We start from the raw sequence: 17,474 nt of genomic DNA on the forward strand, positions 1-17,474 counted from the left end.
TGATAACTCCGTACCACTGTGCTGGGAGGTAGAAGTTGTTATTATTTTCATTTCATAAACAGGGAAATGGGCCAAGAGGAAGAAACTTCCCCAGCACCACAGTGAGGAAAGGGACAGCTGTGACTTTGACCTAGGTCATCTGAAATCAGATTCTGGGCTGTTCCCACTAGACTGCATTTTATTCCTCCCAAAACAATTCTTTTTAGGTAAAAATAAATAAATAAAAAATCAGTATCATCTAATTTTTTCCCTGATTAGTCCCAGAGCCAGAATGAAAATGGTCAGGAATGAGACAAGCACTCACAGAGGACAGACCTGAAGATAATAAGAGCATGGGTAACATTTTCAGAGTACTTGCTTCATGCTATATTGCCACAAATATACTGCTCACAAAAATTAGGGGATATTTTATTGCTTTTTATTACTTTTCACATATAGATTCTTTTAATACTTAGAAAAACTTGGAGTCCTAAAACATCATATTTTTGTCCACATGCACTGAGATTATACAACCTGCCTGTGGCAGTTCAGTAAGAAGCCCGGAGTTGGGACCCACTGTATAACCACTTACACTGTGCCTCTCCCATCAGCCGATATCAGATACACTCAGGGCATCCTCAGTATCACAGCACCAGAGAAAGGCCAGATGGGCAGGCAGAGCAGTGCCTGGGGGATTAAGGTGGAAAAGATATACATTATTCAATGTTGAAAGACAAGAGGGCAGAGGGAGATCTTGCAAGGCAGAATTGGTGGATTTCTTTATGATAAACTATTAATTTCAGGCAGCAGGTTTAGCTATGTGACTAGGACCTAGTAGGATTCTGGTTTCTGAGGACTCTGAGCAGAATCAGGTAGCACATATCTCAGAGAAACAAAGAAATTAAATGGTGGCTCTCACCTGCTAGACCATGGGGGAGTAAGTCAGAAACCTAACTGTTGGGAAAAGAAATGCAAGGCTCTGTCTTACAATAAAAACAAACAACAAGTGCAAGAACCTAGAGTCCAAAGTTGGAATAAGATGACCAGTATGGAACTATATACTTCAGAGTCCTTCCTGAGAAAGAGGCCATCGCAGTTGAGAGAATGGGTCCAGGCATGGAGTGTCCTATCTAGCAATGTAAATCGGGTGAGATGCCAAAGCCACCTAATTGTTGAATTTCTATTTCCTAATCTGCATTAATACCACCCACTTACTTTTGGAACAACAAATAAAATATCTTCAATATTATTGGGGGGAAGGGTTTCTAAAATTGTAAAGCTAAATTCAGATTCAAGGGCAAGGGCAAGCCAGTATGTGTTGGAGGAAATGGCTGCAGCTGAGTGTCTAAGGCTATCTAGTTGTGACATCCTCCAAAACATTTTTTTTAATTTTTTTATTTATTTATTTTAGAGAGGAGAGGGAGAGACAGAGAGAGAGAAAGAGGAGGAGCTGGAAGCATCAACTCCCATATGTGCCTTGACCAGGCAAGCCCAGGGTTTCAAACCGGGGACCTCAGCATTTCCAGGTCGACTCTTTATCCACTGCACCACCATAGGTCAGGCCCAAAACATTTTGTTAATCCTCTCAAGCACACTGACTGCTTTGTATTGTAATTAGCTCTCCTCTTTTCTAATCCACTTTAGGAATTTGGTGGAGGATTGAGTTATTCACATTCCTCAGTTTGTGTCACATAATCACCAATAATTTGTAAAGACCATGCTAGTTTTATCTATTTATTTACTTATTTACCTAATTCTTTTTTCATTTGCAGTCTCCATTCCCTTGCCTTTCCACACACACCAAAGGCATGTTCCCATTATTCTTTTATTAGCGTGGTGAATGGGCATTCTTGCTATGCGTGCATGTACTTCAATTTACATGCATGATCTTGTTACAGATTTTTTGTTTCTTCTTTTTCAATTTACTCAGCATTATGTATTTCAGTGATGCATCTTATGTTATTTTGTTAAATCTAATTCTTTGCTTCTAACATTGGTAAATCATCCTGTCGGGCGTGTTTGTGATAATAGAGCCCATATTGCCTCTAACTTACTGCAAAGCTCTTAAAAGTTTAGTTAAGACTTTCTCAGGTAGAAATGACAAGAGAGACATTGCTTCCTTCTAGCAATTTGATTATGTGTTTCCTAATTGCTTTCCAGAATGATATACTTTTTAATTTATGGGTCTGTTTAGATTATATATTACTTAACGTCAAGGAGGATGTATTAGTCATTTTGTGCATCATCCACATTGCCTTGTTCAATGTAAAGAAAGTGATTATTGCATATTTATTGAATAAATGAATGGGACCAGATAGGCCAGTCTATTTCATTTCCAAAGCAAATAGCATGGTGGGATATAAGCCAGGCCCATAGCACACCAATTTACCTATACGGAGAATCATCTTTCAGATTACCAAATAGAGGGGAAAAAAGCAAAACACTAAAAGCCGCCAGAGTTTAGGGACTCTGTGTCCTGCCTTTGAACTGCTGTTTCCGCAGAGGAGTGGAAGTGCTTTCCATTATTCTGAGTAAAAAGGACATGCTCTGTGGGGCTTCCCATCATTGTTCCGAAAGCCAGCACACTGGGCTTCCAACACCACTTCTCCCAGAAATCAACATTGTTTCCTCTCTCACCCTAACTTCCGGGTTTTTTTTAAAAAAAAAAGACAGAGAAAGTTCCTGTTTGTGATGAACAGAGGTCAGGTTTCTGCGTGGGAATATTTGTAAAGAATTGACATCCTACTCCAGACAATGTCACAGTGTCATGAAGCACGTTTTACCTTCCACGTAGGGTCCCCATGTGGAATGTGTGCAGCCTGGGATATTCATTAGGGGATGACAGACTTACAACAACATCAGGGTCATGCCAGACCAACTGAAAGATGACCGTTGGTGGCTGTTGAAAATAAAATGATACGGGTTCTTGGAATGGAAGTAAGCCTGCAGTAGTGAGTAAAATTATTGCTTAAAACAAAATTCAAGTATTTCCAAGCATTTAGTCTGTGCCTCCAAACAATCCAGTTCAAAACATATGTATTTTTTTCAATTATCTATGCCTAGAAAAAAATAAGACTAAACTCCTAAATAATAAAATTTATCTTCTGTTGTAAAGTCCAATTTTAAAATTTCCTACTATGTTTTTGTCTTTTAAGATACTGGAATTGTTTAATTCATAAAGTGTGTGTGTGTGTGTGTGTGTGTGTGTGTGTGTCTGAGATATAAACAGAAAAACTTTTACTAATAAAATGATAACAGCCTGACCTGTGGTGGCGCAGTGGATAAAGTGTCAACCTGGAAACACTGAGGTCGCCAGTTTGAAACCCTGGGCTTGCCTGGTCAAGGCACATATGGGAGTTGATGCTTCCTGCTCCTCTTTTCTGTCTGTCTGTCTGTCTGTCTGTCTCTAAAATGAATATATAAAAAAGGAAACATAAAATGATAACAGTTTGATACAAGGAAGGGAAAGATAGTATTGATAACTGGTCATTGTTATTTGGTCTGTGAATCTCAGAGAACCTGGGAATCTGGAAGCCTGAGTTCCATGACTAGCATTGCTAAGAGGCTGAGTGGTCTTAAACTTCAGGCCTGTGTCCAGGGCTTCTGTGTCTGTAAAGCAAAGGATAGACTGGATGGTATTAAAACCTGTTATTGTGAATTTGAGACAGTCCTGAAATGTTTATTAAATCTTACTTGTTGCCTGTGAAAGGGATCAGGTCAAACTAAATATCTGACCAAAAGTTTTGTATTAATTTTTAAATTGCAGTGATTTCCTGGAAAGCTCAGTAAAGGATAGGGAGTTTTAGTTTTCCCATGAATCCTAGCAGGCAGGCTCAATTTTCCAAGAAGAGTGTTTTAACACATAAGAAAGTGAAAATAAACTTGGAGAGTACTATGGGGCAATAAGCTCAATTAACATTACAAAGAACAGATTTCCAAAATATGTAATCATATTCTCTACAAACTTCTTTTAATGAGACTAGTTTATTGCCTGATGAAAATATCCATTAACAAGAAATTTCTCAAAGATGCCCTCTAAAAGATCATGAATCTCTGAAGTTTTGATCAGTCATCAGATTTTATTTGGTAGTAGAATTAGAGGGAGATTGATGTAATATTCATGTCAATGTCTAATACTTATTGAATAAATAGAAGGAGTTCTAAGTTGTTTGTATAGACTGATTTATTTAATCTTCACACACACACACACAAAACCTATTAAGTAGCTACTGATACTATATTTGTTTTATAGATGAAGAATTTGAGACAGAGCAAAACCATGTAATATGTTCAAGGTTTACAACTAATAGGGAACAGAGCTGGAATTCAACTCAGACATTCAGTTCCAGAGTCCATGCTCTTATCCTTAATGTCGTGATAAATAAATACCCAAACTGCTATTAAATTTTGAAGAATTCCTTTTTCTCCATTTCTCCCTTCTTCTCCCTTTTTTCTTTTTACCTCTCACCACATGTTTTCTCCCTTTCTTTCATCAAATATAATTTAAACACCTACTTTCAGAGACTCCTAGTACTGGGATTTCTAAGGTAAATCAAATGAGAACCCTAATCATCCATGTATTCAAGATTCAGTTAGGCAAACAGATACACACTCATGTGAAAGGAAACCTTATAATATCCACCAAACAGGGCACAATGGAAGAGCCCAGTTGCCCCAAGGAATCTTGGAAAGGAACTCTAGAGATGAATTAATTAACCTGACCTCAGAGACTGAAAACTAAGTGTAGATTGAAGGGATAGGGCATTGCCAATAGAAGGAGCAATTTGTGTAAAGTTTCAGAAGTTTAAAATTTTGTGGAACTTTTCTGGAGTAGCAAATATTTTGATGCAGCTTCAATACACAGACCTGGAGGATGAGAACAGATGAATGATAGCTATACATGCAATAGATTTGTGATCTTTATCAATTACTGTGTTTCTAATTTATATAACAAAAATGCCATAAAAAATCAGTTTTGCTTAAGACTCAAGTCAGTTCTTTGTCAAAATTCATGCCTGCCTTTCTGGTCCTTATGGTAACCCAGTGTAAAGGATGAATATTGCTATTTTACAGTTCAGTACACAGAGGCATAGAGAGATAAGATGGTTTGGTAAAACTGACATTAGCACTAAATGGTAACACCAACATTTTGCCTTGTGATCTAGGTCTGTGTCCTGGCACCACACTCTATGGTTGAACCAGTGCTCTATACCATATCTTACTAATACACTAAAGTGAGCAGAGCAGAAAAAGAACAAGTGTGTGGGTCTCTGATGCATAAATAAGCTGCTGTTTCAGTTCTATACTATTTTTAGATTTCTTGGTCTGTGGTGATAATTTATTTGTTTAATAATTACTAAGTAAAATACCAAGTAGCCAATAGTCAAAACTGAGATCTTACTTCATATAATGTAATAATATCTTAACATTTCTGCAGTGATGTTGTTTTTTTCTGATAGTTCTCTGCCCAAAATATTTTTATTAGCTAATTGTGTTAAGAAAAATTCTTTAGATTAACAAATTTGGGGATATGATGTATAGCATAGTGATTATCACTAATAATACTGTATTATACTTAAATGTTGCTAAGAGAATAGCTCTTAAATGTTCTTACCACAGAAATGAAAGGGAATTATGTGACAAGATAGAAGTATTAACTAATGGTATAGTGATGTTCATTTTGCAACATGTAAATGCATCAAATCTACACACTATATACCTTAAACTAACACAGTGCTAGATGTTAATTATACCTCAATAAAGATAAAAGAAAAAAAAGAAAAATCTTTCATAAAAAAGAAGACAGTACAAAGGATATACCTTTTAAGAGATGTCTTGACTTAGACTGCCATAACAGAATAACTTATACTGGAAGGTTTAAACAGCAAAATTTTATTTCTTACAATTCTGGAGGCTGGGAAGTTCAAGATCAAAGTGCAACCAAAAGCCTTTTCTCTGGCTTATGGGTGGCTGCCATCTCTGCATGTGCTCACATGCCCTCTTCTTCATGCCCACTCAGAGAGAGAGCAAACTCTCCGGTGTGTCTTTTAGGACACTAATCCTGTTATTAAAAAGGCACCTCATGACTTCATTTAAATCCAATTACCTCTCAAAGGCCCCACAAATGCTAACACATTGGGGGTAAGGCTTCAACACATGAATTTTAGGGGACACACATTTATTCAGTCCACAATTGGAGACAATTCTGCATGAGTCTCTTGCACATCTGCAAGTTTTATGAGCAGAGACACTGATAGCTTTTTGTCTGAACTGTCCTAAATAGGACAGTTTTATTTATAGTTTAATAAAAATAATATCTGTCCTGAGGCAAAATTGGTCATATTTGCTTGCAGTCTATTTTAAAAGATTGGGATTTCCCTGCTTAACACAACCTATTACATGTGCATGGCCACCTTAGGGGTGTATTTTGAAGATGGTTACTGCCTTCAAAAAACATGCAGATATATTGGATCTGTCAGGATGATTCTCAGGTTTTTGTTTGACCATGGACTGAGTGGTGATGCCTCTGATTAAGATAAGGAAGAAAGGGTGAGGAGTCAGTATTGTGAGGAAAATCATGAGTTCTTTTTTTGCCACGTGAAGTTGAATTTCGTATGTGTCATTGAAGTGGGGATATTGAATGGGCAGGTTCTGGAGTGCAGAGGAAGAGCAAGGGTCTAGATAGTGTTCTAGTTACCCACTGATGAGTAACAAAATCCCCAAAGCTTAATGACTTAAAACAACGGCAACATGTGTTTTGTTTCAAACCTGCAACTTGAGTAGGGCTTGATGGGGACTTGTTTCTGCTTCATTTGGCATCAGCTGGGGCAATTGGAAGGCTGCAGGCTGGAGTCATCTAAAGCCTTGCTTACTCACATGTCTGGTGGTTGATGATAATGGCCATCCGCCATCTGCTGGGTTGGGCCAGAACTCCTACACATGGCCTGTCCATGTGGCTGCCTGACTTCTGCACAGCCTTGTGTCCAGGGTACACACTGAGAGAAAGAGAGAGAGAGAGAGAGAGAGAGAGAGAGAGAGAGAGAGAGAGAGAGAGAGAAAGAGAATGAGAAAGAGAGAGAACCAGGGTAAAGCTGTATCAGTTTTCTTAACCTTGTCTCACGAATTTCAGAGCTTTATTTTTGTCTCTTTTGATTAGAAGTGCATTTATAAGGCTGTTTTTTATTTAAAGGGAGGAGAATTATAATACCTACCTCTTTAGAGGAGGTACAGCAAAATATTTAAGAAAATGTTTTAAAATCATTATAGCTAAAGAAATACATTTGGACTTCACTGTCATGCTGATGACATTATATCGATTAGAGAGGAGGAAACTGTTTAGGGAGAGAGTATGTTTAGAAGAGAAAGAAGGCCAGGGAGTAAGCCCTGGGGAACAGCAACATCTAGAGACTTAGGAAGGGAGAGGAGCTAGAAGAGGAGACTGAGAAGGAAAAACCATGGAGGGAGCAGGAGAACACAGAGCTCAGAAAGCTAAGAGATGAAAAGTTTTCACAAAGGAGAGAAAACTGTGTCGAACACTGCCGATGGCGCAAATAGTTCAGGGAATTAGGCTCAGAAAATTGGTGCCTGTGAGATGGAAGTTGATGGGAATTTAGACAAGAGCAGCTTCATTTGCATGTTGATAACATAAACCTGTTCAGAGTGACTAAAGGATGAATTGAAGGTGAAAAAGTAACAAAGATTTTTCCTTCTTTTATACATACAAGGCCCCATGGACCACAATATAGAAGAATAAGAGGAAGAACTAAGGGAGAGCATAAGCACATGGGAAATCTCTCAGGTGGGGTGTTTAGTTCTGCTCAAAGTTAAGAATAATGCTTCAGGGCATATTGGCTATACACCCTCCACCTCACCCCACACTGAATTTTTCATGGTCAAACTATCTCCAGCTTTAACACAGCAATATGATTATACATTTATTCTTAAAATGGACTTTTAAAGTAGTTCTTATATTGACAATGACAGTAGGAGGAACTTGTGCCCTGACGCTACAGCTGGAGACTTTCAGGGAATAGACTGAAAACAGAGCAGGATATTGTTGACTGCAGGGCGCATTCCTAATGAAGAGCAGAGACAAGATCTCATTGCGCATGAAGGCATTTTCATTGGCTAATTTGTGTCCATTTCTTTTTCATTTTAAGCAGAGAAAAAATAGGCAGTTTGAAATGGGGTTTATCAACATATTTAAGTCTATCTTTTCTTTCTTTTTCTCTTTTTTAACAGCAGGTAATCAAAGTTTACATGCACATGGGAAACTCATATAGACATGATAAACCTATGAAAATTCTCAAAGACAGTGGGGCAACATTTATTTTTTAAAACTTACCTTTTAAAATATTATTGAATTAGGTCAATAACATTTTTTAGGCAGGAATATTCACAATGGCTAATTTTTAGTGCCTACTGTTGGGCAGATAAAATGTATTATGCTCACTTTGTTAAAGAGGCTATTGCCCAGGTGATATTAATGTGAGTTGAGAATTGTAGCCTGAGGCTTGGTTTTGGGATTAAGCCTGTCCCACCCTTTTTGGTGTGAGGTGGTACAATCCTATCATGCCTCAGAGAAGAGACTTTGTATTAAGAGACTTCCCTAGTATGTATATTGGATTAAGGGCTTGGATTTCTACACTATAAAATGGGGGTAGAATGGGAACTTGCTCTCTTGGTTCCTGAGATTAGAAGAGAGAGCAGAGGAGAGCAGAGAAAGGCCACGTGGAGGAGGCCAGGAGAAGCAGCCAAGATGGCGGAGTGCTGAGTGAGATGCCAGTTTGTGTAGAGTTTGTATCTGGGATAAGGAAAGGAGATGGGGAACAGAGGTGAATAAGACTGGTGAGCTAGACACCTTTGATTCTAGGAAACTCGGATAAGTCAGTAGCTTTGTGAGCACTGAATGTGACTGGGTTTTGGAGCCCAGTGTGTATTTTTACTTGCCCGCCGGGTGCAAAGCTAGAATTAAAGACTATGGCCCACCAGTTTTTGGCTCCGCTGTTTCTTTGCCGACTGTCCGAATCCAATGCGAACCTGCATGAGCCAGGCAGCTCTGATGCTGGCTGTGGCTCCTGGCTTTACACCTACTTTCTAGTGATCATTGATCTAATCTTACTATTTCCAATCACTTTTTAAAATACTTAGTATTTAATTCTATTATAATGCCACGAGATAGTTTCATTTTACAAACAAGGAAACTGAGGTTTAATTTGATTAGATGACTTGCTTGGGGTCATACAAGAATTTGATGGAGTTGGGCTACTGAGTAATTGGGCTCTGCATCTGGGCTCCTAATCACTGGGCATATTGCCTCCTCAGAACCATGCTCGTTTACCAGAAAAGGCAAGCAATCTGCAACTGCTTTTCAATAATTTTTTTTTAAGTAGCCAAATAAAATTTTATTGAACATTTTAAAAAGGGCAACTCTCAGCTAAGAAGAGAATGTAAAAGTCTCAGCTCCATGGGTAATTTTTTTTTGTTTCTTTTTTTTTCAGTGTAGAAAAAAAAGGACACACTGCAATGCTTTAATTAAAAATACACCAACAGAGGGGAATGCCAACTGCCTATGTACTTTCAGAAAGCAGAGTTCTGTCTTGAAAGCAGCTTTGTTTGAAAGACAAATACTAGGAAGGAAAGGTATTGGTAGAGTTTCATCAAGAGGCAAGCCCTGTTTTCTGGGCCATTGGCCATCTGCTAGTTCTCAGAAATGTTAATGATGCTGGCTTTCTCCAAATTCATGGTAAAGAAAAGTCATCTGAATAAGCGATATCATATATGACACCGGGGCCAAAACCCTGTGGAATTAAGATACAAACCCTGAGACCTTGGTGTGGCTGGTTTCCTTGCTCATCAGCCCACTAGCATGCAGCTAGGAAATAACACTTAATTCAATTTAATAAAAAATATATTAAGCAACTACTATGTACTGGCACTATTTGTGGTCCTGAGAATACAGGATGAAGGAGATCAAGTCTTCTAAGAAGCGGACAATCTTTCTAATTAGAAGAGAAACAAGTGAACAGGTTACAAGTAAGCAGTGTGTGGTAGTAGCTGCCATTATTGGTTGTTGAGGGAGGATGAGGGAGGTCATTTAAGAGTAGCTGAGGCCCTGGCCAGTTGGCTCAGTGGTAGAGCATTGGCCAGACATGTGGAAGTCTTGGGTTCGATTCCCAGCCGGGCACACAGGAGAAGTGCCCATCTGTTTCTCCACTGTTCCCCCTCTTGTTTCTGTCTTTCTCTTTCTTCCTCTCCTGCAGCTAAGGCTCCATTGGAGCAAAGTTGGCTGGGGTGCTGAGGATGGCTCCATGGCCTCTGCCTCAGGTGCTAGAATGGCTCCAGTTTCCACAGAGCAATGCCCCAGATGGGTAGAGAGCATTGCCACCGGGTGGGCATGCCGGGTGGATCTTGGTCAGGAACATGCGGGAGTCTGTCTGACTGTCTTCCTGCTTCTCACTTCAGAAAAATACAAAAAAAAAAAAAAAGAGTAGCTGATAGTTTAGTTAGGATTTGAATGATAAATATCAGCATTTTGTAGCAGCTAAATGAAACAGGGACAAAACAGAGATTCCATTAGAAGAAGAGATAAAGTTCTGAAAGACAAAATTGAAGATATGCACATAACAGTTTTAGTAAAAATACACATGCATTATAATATAGTCAAACAACATATAAATAAGAATCTGAAATTCCAACATGCAGGGACAATCACTCCTATGTTTCCATTAAGGGATTACCACTAGCATAACACTTGTGACCTCCCTTCCCCCTTTCTCATGCTTGTTCTGCAGATGAGAATTGCTTTATCTGATCATAAGCAGATGGAGACTTTGGTAGAGTTTTCGTTACTGGACAGGAATGTTCAGGTATGTTCTGCTTTCGCCCAGCAAGCATGCTTCTAGAGGCAGATTGTCACTCTCTATCCCCACTTCTAGAGCCCAACTGGTACAAAGAGTAAAATTTCCCTTTACGAACTTCTGAGGAGGGGTTAAGCTTGCAGAATTAACGTTTCCTTTGGGTGATTATGCTGAGGTGAGACCCCAATGGAAATACTGGAAAACGCATCTGGCCTCACGACCAATTCATATTCTCCAGTCGGAGAGCTCACAGCATGAGAGCTTTCAGACATTTTGATTCTTACCTGCTTTTTGTATTTATTCGTGAATTGTATTTTCAAAATCTGTAAGACAGGTACATTATTATCTCAGAGAGTTTGTATAACAATTACTTGGCATTGAACATTAATGCTGCCTAATTCTGCTTAGCACATATTTGGTGAGAGTAGAAGTTGGTTCCTCTTTCCTTCATGTTCCTGCTCTAAAGAGTATTCAGAATTTTGGAGACAGATTTCCAAGATCTTAACTCCTCTAACCTCTCTACTAATAAATGGTCCCATGTTTGAAGGAGTCTAGTGAAAGGAAATGTACCATCTGTGATTAAACCTAAATGACGACTAGATCTTTTCCACAAGTGAATAAGTTTTAATTATTGGAAAGTTTTATGCTAACCATAATCTGCCTCTCTATAATGCTTGGTTACTGTTCTAGAGTTTGCCTTCTGGAGAGACATAGTAAGTTTGCCATTTCTACTATTTGATAATCATTCAAGTATTATGCCTCCCATCATTCACAATAAAAATCCTTGTTTCCTCAACCATTTCTTGCTCAGTACTGGACACATGGAAATTGCTCAATATTGATTAACTGAGCTTTATTCTCATTTGCCAAATGTCTACTTGACATTTATTGCCATTTGAAAGGAGCAGCTCAAATTCATCCCAACCCAAAATGGTTAATGCTTGGTATACTTCCATATCTTTCACTTCTGCTTATAATCTTTGTTACTGCAAAATAAAACATCTCTAGTCACAAAGATGTTAATAAAAAATGAGTCCTTTTTGTGTCTTCTCTTTCATATCCAATTTGCAATACAAAAGTAAATCTTGTTATATCTTTAGTAACACTTCTTTTTATTTATTTTAGAGACAACAGAGAGAGAGAGAGAGACAAGGAGGGGGGAAGGAGCACGAAGCATCAACTCCCATATGCGCTTTGACCAGACAAGGCCAGGGTTTTGAACCGGTGACCTCAGTGTTCCAGGTCAATACTTCATCCACTGCACCACCACAGGTCAGGTAACACTTCTAAAATATCTTTTTTTTTTTTCTTTTGACAGAAACAAATAGGGACAGATAGACAGGAAGGGAGAGAGATAAGAAACAATTCTTTGTTCCGACACCTTAGTTGTTCATTGACTGCTTTCTCATATGTGCCTTGATGCGGGGGGTGTTACAACAGAGTGAGTAAGCTCTTGCTCAAGCCAGCGACCTTGGGCTCAAGCCAGTGACTTTGGGCTTCAAGCCAGTGACTTTTGGGCTCAAGCCAGTGACCACAGAGTCACATCTATGATCCCACACTCAAACCAGTGATCCCACTCAAGCTGGTGAGCCCATGCTCAAGCCGCCAACCTTGGGGCTTCAAACCTGGATCCTCTGGGGCCCTGTCCGATGCCCTATCTACTGCGCCACTGCCTGGTCAGGCTAAAATATCTTTTAAACCATCAGTTTATCTCCCTCCATCTTCACCTCCTGTACCCCAGTTCCAAATACCTTTATATTTACCTGGATGCTTATAAAGTCCTTCTCATTGGTTTTTTTGTTCTACTCTTAACTGTATTTAATGCAAGTTTTATACATCAGATGAAGCAATTATTAAAAATTTTTTTTTAAAAATTATGCCGTTCTCCATCTTAACATCCTACAAAAAGTTTTCATTGTATTTAGAATGAAATACCTAAAACTTACAAACCTTACAAGTCTTTGATTAGTTCTCTACCCTCATCTTGTACAATTAATTCTTTCTTTACTTCTCTACATTAACACATTTTTTAAAATCTTGAAACAAGTCAAGATTTGTGCAGTTCAGGGCTTTTGCACACGCTATTTTCTCTGCCTAAATAGCATCCCCCCCTCTTTTTTTTTTAATGGTTCATTCTGCTCCTTATATTCCAGCTCATGTGAACTCTGAGAGGCTCTGCCCAAACCAGCCTAGGTAACACAGAGTGGCCTCCCTCCCCAGTGTCACTATTGTGTGTCACAGCATCCATCTACACTTCCTTTCTAGCATTTGTCATTATCAGAAGTCATGTTGTCAACTGTTAGTTTACTTTTTCATTGCCTGGTTGCCCTAACAGCATATTTCCTTTTCTTCACATTACCCTTTATTTATTTATTTATTTTTATATTTTATTTATTGATTTTAGAGAGGGGAAGAGAGAGAGAGAAATAGTGATGGTAGTGTGTGTGTATGTAGGGGAAGCAGGAAGCATCAGCTCCCATATGTTTCTTAACCAGGCAAGCCCAGGGTTTCAAATCAGCACTGCACCATGACAGGTCAGGCTAGTTTTTCTTTTTTTAATTTTTTTAATTTTATTTATTCATTTTAGAGAGGAGAGAGAGAGAAAGAGAGAGAGAGGAGAGAGAGACAGGGGTTAGGAGCTGGAAGCATCAACTCCCATATATGCCTTGGCCAGGCAAGCCCAGGGTTTCGAACTGGTGACCTCAGCATTTCCAGGTCGAGGCTTTATCCACTGTGCCACCACAGGTCAGGCCAGGTCAGGCTAATTTTTTTTTTCTTTTTTTTTTTTACAGTGACAGAGAGAGAGTCAGAGTGAGGGATAGACAGGGACAGACAGACAGGAACGGAGAGATGAGAAGCATCAATCATTAGTTTTTCATTGTGACACCTTAGTTGTTCATTGATTGCTTTCTCATATGTGCCTTGACCATGGGCCTTCAGCAGACCGAGTAACCCCTTGCTTGAGCCAGCGACCTTGGGTCCAAGCTGGTGAGCTTTGCTCAAACCAGATGAGCTCACGCTCAAGCTGGCGACCTCCGGGTCTCGAATCTGGGTCTTCCACATCCCAGTCCAACACTCTATCCACTGTGCCGCTGCCTGGTCAGGCGGTCAGGCTAATTTTTAATGTTTATAATGCTGCCTGGCATATAGTAGATGTAATATTAATATTTATTGAAAGAATAAATAAATAAGGTTGTCTTTAGAGTCTTGGATATTTGAAATTTCTATTTCAGAGATAGAAAATTTATAGCGATTAGAAGGTCCAAAATGTGGTCATAAATGTAGAGAAGATTGAAGGTTACTGGTGTGAGGATGGTAACCTCTATAAGAAGCTGTACTGTGATCCATGTGGACAGTACATTTTGATGATGAATCTTGGGTGGGTGAAAAGTGTCCAATTTGTGCTTCTATTCATACTTTTCTTTCTTCAAGTTTCTGGAAAAGCTATTCCTAGAATAATATTCTTATAGGGGTATAGTTTTATTTCCTTAGGCCTATCATAATTTCCACTTACTAACTTTATGAAATTTGAATTCCTATATACTTGGTGATATAGTGATATTAAAAACTAGCTCCTCTGGAGGCAGAAGTCCTGAATTATAGCATTTGCCAGTTTTTATGTTATAAATATTCCTATCATGGAAGATTTCAAACTACCAATGCGACATCAACCCAGTCACAAAATTTCTGGAAATTAAACAACTGGCTCCTTTGAGCCTGTATGAGTTCATTTTAGCATACCATTGTGATTAAACCCCACAAAAAGCTTTTTCTTATTTCCATTTAATCATATTTTTCAACTTCCTTTTAAAATTTTTGCCATCTTGCCTATCTACTAAGTTGAAGATGACAATACAGTTACCTCCAGCATTTTAATTCTCCTTTTTCATCAGAAGTGTTTTTGTAAAGCTGTTGAAACTTTAGTGTCAGAACCCCTTATATAAATCTTTTATAACTGCTAAGAAGTGAGCTACCAACTTCTTATTAATAATTTTTAAATTAATTTTTATAAATAATATGTGAATCCCCAAAATATTATAAACTTTAAGACCCACGATGCCTGACTGCTCCTGTATAGCACATCTAATTGGTTACTACCTCAAACAGAAAAAAGAACATACATATTTTGCTGGTGGCTACCATAATTACCTAGGTTTTCATGTTTCTTGGGTCTATGAATTAAAAATGCCTGCTCCACTCCTGATCACTAAAAATGCCCTGTGGATACTGATTCTTTGTGATTTTTTTTTCTTCCTATAACCATGGCTAATTTGTTGAGGCATTAAAAATATGGACTATTTTGCACCAGCCAATATCAAGCCTTGTTTTCTTCCTTTCTTTCTTCTTTCTTTCTTTCCTTCCTTCCTTCCTTCCTTCCTTCCTTCCTTCCTTCCTTCCTTCCTTCCTCCCTCCCTCCCTCCCTCCCTCCCTCCCTCTCTCCTTCCTTCCTTCCTTCCTTCCTTCCTTCCTTCCTTCCTTCCTTCCTTCCTTCCTTCTTCCTTCCTTCTTCCTTCCTTCTTTCCTTCCTTCCTTCATTCCTCCCTCCTCCCCTCCCTCCCTTCCTTCCTTCTTCCCTTCCTTCCTCCCTTCCTTCCTCCCTCCCTCCCTCCCTCTCTCCCTCTCTCCCTTCCTTCTTCCTTCCTTCCTTCCTTCTTCCTTCCTTCCTTCCTTCCTTCCTTCCTTCCTTCCTTCCTTCCTTCCTTCATCCCTCCCTCCCTCTCTCCCTTCCTTCCTTCCTGCCTTCATCCCTCCCTCTCTCCCTTCCTTCCTTCCTGCCTTCCTACCTACCTCCCTCTGTTCCTCCCTTCCTCCCTCCCTCCCTCCCTCTCTCCCTCCCTCCCTCCCTCTTTTCCTTCCTTCCTTCCTTCCTTCCTTCCTTCCTTCCTTCCTTCCTTCCTTCATCCCTCCCTCCCTCTCTCCCTTCCTTCCTTCCTGCCTTCCTACCTCCCTCCCTCTGTTCCTCCCTCCCTCCCTCCCTCTCTCCCTCCCTCCCTCCCTCTTTTCCTTCCTTCCTTCCTTCCTTCCTTCCTTCCTTCCTTCCTTCCTTCCTTCATCCCTCCCTCCCTCTCTCCCTTCCTTCCTTCCTGCCTTCCTACCTCCCTCCCTCTGTTCCTCCCTCCCTCCCTCCCTCTTTTCCTTCCTTCCTTCCTTCCTTCCTTCCTTCCTTCCTTCCTTCCTTCCTTCCTTCCTTCCTTCCTTCAGCATATCCTTGTATCATTATGTCAAAATATTTCATTCATGCTTCCCTCGGTTTTGTGGTATCAGATTACCTCTGTAGTTCTACCACTGATGGTGGTACTAGGCATGTCCACAAGCAATTGAGGATAAAGCAAACTCCAAGTTGAAGATAAGTCTTTTCCAAAGAGTGAGAGAACCTGTCTTCTGACACTGTTCTTTAGGGCCAGGATTTCTTTTTCTCTTTAAAACTGGTGAAAAAATAAAAACAATAGTTTTATAAAGTCAAGATATGTCTGATTTTATAAAAGATATGATGTCTGTCAAAGATATGATGTCAATGATATTTTTTAAAGCATAAGGTTTTAATGGTCAAAACACAGATATTTTTAGCCAGATAATTCTATTTTCTATAATACTTTGAGCCAATATTTTGTAAGTACATGGAAATATGGACCTTGTCAAATATGAGCACCAAAGCACTGGGTGGGCCAGTGAAAGAGGGGGTACATTCACCTATATAAGCATTCAATTGCATTTCCAATATAATCAGCTGCCTGAATTCCAAGCCTAACTCAGCCAATACATTTTCATCTGTTAGTAATTAGGACTTATTTAAAAATATTCCTTGAGTTTTATTTCAGTCTTACCTATAAATCAAATTACAGAAAAATAAATTTGATTTTGAAACCATCTTGGGACTATTTCCTTTTTTGTGCATTTGGCTGGTATGTAGTATTTACAGACTTAGAAAGGAAACATGAGAAATACAACCAACTGTGACCAAGAAAATCCCTCAAAAACAAGAAAACATGACCATAAGAAAAAGTAGAAGCATAACCATAAATTACAATGGATACTATGTAAAGCAAGAAAGGACACATTCCATTGATTTAAAATACAAGCAGCGAAAAAAGAATTACTAAGCTGATTTAAAAAACAAAAGAAATCCTTTGATTTTATACTCTACAAAGGAGTGATTAACTGTACTTCAGATTAAACGATTTCATTTTATTAGTGCTCCAGAAGTTTTAATTTAGTTCATAAAAATTTAAATTTTATGTAGCTGTTCATGGAAGAATAAGTTTAGTAAAATAAAATCTTGGTAGGTTTTTCTACCGTTCTTAAGTTTGTCCTGTGTGTTCACATGTCTGTTTTACATGCTTACCTCAGTCTGAAAAGCTTTTTCTTTTTAGACTTAAATAATTTTTGAGATTTACTCCTCCTCCCTGAATCTTCATTTGAGGTTTCCTCCATCTTTTTCTAAAACCACAATTTTCTCTACCCCGTGATAGCATGCACTTTATTCTCAAATAGGTCAGTTAGTCTCATCTTTTTGCCCACTTGAGTTCTTTAAAGATGAAGGCTCTGTCTTAAGCTTCTCTGTTACTCATAGTACGACAGAGCTTGAAGTATAACAGAAAATATGGAAGGGAAGATGTTTAAAAGATTCCAGATCTT

At 38.9% G+C, this 17,474-nt stretch overlaps 1 long non-coding RNA gene across 1 annotated transcript; it reads right to left on the minus strand.

The window, feature by feature from the left end:
* Nucleotides 1–586: 586 nt before the first annotated feature.
* Nucleotides 587–16,258, minus strand: LOC136315989 (uncharacterized). Its single transcript, XR_010727632.1, has 3 exons — nucleotides 16,109–16,258; nucleotides 6,856–6,974; nucleotides 587–666 (listed from the first exon to the last, which is right to left on the minus strand). It is a non-coding gene; the product is annotated as an uncharacterized lncRNA (long non-coding RNA).
* Between the last annotated feature and the right edge of the window lie 1,216 nt (nucleotides 16,259–17,474).

Source organism: Saccopteryx bilineata, chromosome 12, assembly GCF_036850765.1.
Source record: "Saccopteryx bilineata isolate mSacBil1 chromosome 12, mSacBil1_pri_phased_curated, whole genome shotgun sequence".
In the NCBI taxonomy this organism is placed as follows: Eukaryota; Metazoa; Chordata; class Mammalia; order Chiroptera; family Emballonuridae; genus Saccopteryx; species Saccopteryx bilineata.